At 37.6% G+C, this 3,105-nt stretch overlaps 1 protein-coding gene across 1 annotated transcript in view; it reads left to right on the top strand.

The window, feature by feature from the left end:
- The window catches only part of PTPRQ (protein tyrosine phosphatase, receptor type Q), a 195,259-nt gene that overhangs the window by 131,892 nt on the left and 60,262 nt on the right, over window positions 1-3,105 (top strand). The gene's annotated exons all lie outside the window — the stretch shown is intronic.

The raw sequence follows: 3,105 nt of genomic DNA, 5'->3' as shown, positions 1-3,105 counted from the left end.
GCGAGCTACCATCCTAGGAAATGCGATTGTCTTAATTGAACAATGATTATAATTTGAATTTCACTCAAATTAAGGATGTAGGCAAACCTTTAAATGGTACATATGCATGCGATAAGCATATAGTAAGTAACAATGCATACTTATCAAAGCTACAGTTAATGTCTAATAATGATGCAAATTACCAGGTGGAGAGAATGCTCGTATTTTATATTTCTTTTCCTCCACGTGTACATTTTTCAAAGACAGTCTGTTATTTTATATGGTTAAATTTTATTGAAAAGAAAACTTGTTTCAATTGCCTTGGACTAGATTCCTTCACTCTAACTCGCAAGTCAGATTCTTGTCAGTTGATGAAGTTGTGTTTACTGCGCTGTATGTTCCGTTTTATGATTCTGGGTATTAAGTAGATTTCTCAATTCATTATTCTGGTAGGTAATTTTTATAGACAATGTAACTAAAATGTAGGCCTCTCCCCTTCAAAAAAGAAAAAAGCCCCACGAAACCCCAAGCACAGATGGTTAAGAGAAATTTGGACCATTTGGCTCTGCTTCCTAAGACTGAAAACAACAAAATAATTGTGCTGTGGCTCAAAAGATGCCTAATAAAACCTCAGAGAGATTCAAAAACTGAACTGGATGGACATTTTGTAGAACTCTACCTTATATTTTTCCTTACAAAGCAAATAAGTAACTTATCTCAATCTTTGGCAAGGACAGCAGAGCCTGGTGACTGCAAGTGCAGGCCTTAGTCTGGGGACAGGGTCAGACTTTTGAGATTGAATTCTGGGTTGGCCACTTGAAATCTGTTCGACTTTCAGTAACTTTCCTCACCTCTGTAAGCCTGTAGAACAGAGATAATGCTAGTTCCTAACTCACAGGTGGTTGTGAAGATTAAAAGACATAATCTTGGAAAACCCCTTGGCACAGTGTCTGGCAACGATGAAGAATAAGAAACATTATTCCTTGTTAGATGAAGTTGATATATTTTGTCTTTTCACCGATGAATACTTGATATAATTTTCATACTATCTATAAATAGTATGTGTGTGATTTTAACAGGTAAATTACATACATTAGAATGTACAAATGCATAAAGTCTTTGAAAACATCAATTGCTTCACAAAATGACTTCCCAAAGAAGAGCATTATTCATACAATCTTTCTCTTGTTATTCAGCGGCAGACGTGTTGCTGTGCAGACAGCAATCAATGCTTTATTTTTATGCTTTCGTAGCACTTCCTGGGACAGATGCTTGGCGCATCCCCACGTGACGAGGTTCAGTTCTAACTTTCCCTCCTTAGCTAAGCCAGGCAGACTTGTGACTAGTCTAAAGGAGATACACGTGGCAGTTGTGTGGTCCTAAAGATGTCCATGATGTTATTTGTGACATGTGATATTGAATTAATAGTAGTCTCATTAAATGTGCATTTGGCAGGTAACATGAAGGTGTTAATGCCTGATGCTGGATGCTTTTAACCGGAAACCATTGCCTGGGGGCTCCCCAATGGTTTGGCGGGAAGTTGCAGAGCTCCCTGAAACCCTGGTCTCTTCCTGCTTAATCCTTCCTTATTTCCCTTTCATGGGCGTCACACCTGCGGTCTGTGTTCTAATGGTCCTTGCCTCCCGCTCCTTCTCTCTGTCCCTCTATTCTTTCCAGATATTTTCTCCATAAGCCTCCTTCACGTTTAATCTCAGTTTAGCCTTTACTTTTCAGAGCACCTGAACTGATGCATAAACAAGAAGTCTGCCTTTGAGTCTGCTGCTCAAAAGAGAGTGAACTAAAGAAACAAGTCTAAACATGTTGGTTCAAGTCTTGATCTGTAGCTTTGAAAGCTCTGTGACATAAGCGCCTTTATTTCTGAAATGAAAACAATATTGCCAATTGTATGGCTTTATTGAGAGGCTCTATCTTTTTCTTTTTATTTCTAAAGTTTTGTAAGACTATTACGGAATAGCAAAGAGAAGCTTTACTAAAAGATTTTAAAATATGGAAATTGAGGTTTGGTTAAGTAACTTACTGATGTTCAAAGGATATATATATAAACAGGGTGGCCATACAGTTTGTGTGCAATTGTCTATTTTAAATTGCACATGAATGCATACACACACACACACACACACACATAGATATATAGCTCTAAGATGAAATAGAATAAACAGGGCTTCTACAGATATTTATTTTGGAGATATTTGTAAAAATTAATGGTAAAATGTGAATTATCTTGGCACTTTTAGAAATAATTCTGGCAATATCTATTAAAGTGAAAAAAATACATGCGTATACATTTATCTTTTGTTCCAAAAAGTCTTCTCTTGGGAACCTCTTTCTTAGAAATAAAAAGATCAGTAAATAAAGCTGACTGAACAAGGCTAATTATTGCAGCAAACTTTCAAAAACTGGAGGAAAAGCCAATGGGTGACTGAGTGACGCGGCTGTGCGTGATATACACTGCGGTTAGTAAGATGAATGAGTTAACACCGTACCTGGTGACTTGACAAGACTTATGCACGTCATATTTCAGCAAAAAAGCAGTATCTGGGGTAATGGTAATACATAAGAGAGCCACGTTACAAGACTCAAAGAGCAAGGAGAGTCTGTTATGTAAGACTATTTGTGTATTTTAATTATGATTATGTGAACATTGAGAAAACTGTGGGAGCTGTCATTCAGATGGTTGGTGTGGTTTAACTGTGGGAGGGGCTGGTCTGACTGGAACAGAAATCAAAGAGCCGTCTAAAAACCCAGGGGACTGACTTGGTTGTAGCAAAATATTGATGAACGCTCACCAGAGCAGGAGAACTCCAAGTGCTGATGCACTCAGTCCACAGAAATTGTTTTTTTAATCTTCACAGTGTTTTAAAGAACATGTAAAAAAAAAAAATCAAATAATCTAGGGTTCTTGCTGTCCAGATTTCTGTCATGGGAAACTTGTTTGAGAGCAGTGTTAATAAAATTCTATCACAAATTTTTTTCTTTCTTTGTTTTTGAGACAGAGTCTCACTTTGTTGTTCCCAGTAGAGCACTGTGGCATCACAGCTCACAGCAACCTCAAACTTTTGGGCTCAAGTGATTGTCTTGCCTCAGCCTTCTGAGTAGCTGGGACTA

Source organism: Otolemur garnettii, unplaced genomic scaffold (assembly GCF_000181295.1).
Source record: "Otolemur garnettii isolate 467f Iridium unplaced genomic scaffold, OtoGar3 scaffold00007, whole genome shotgun sequence".
Classification (NCBI taxonomy): Eukaryota; Metazoa; Chordata; class Mammalia; order Primates; family Galagidae; genus Otolemur; species Otolemur garnettii.
Note: the sequence above shows the minus strand (reverse complement) of the source record. Positions and strands in the feature narration are given on the sequence as shown.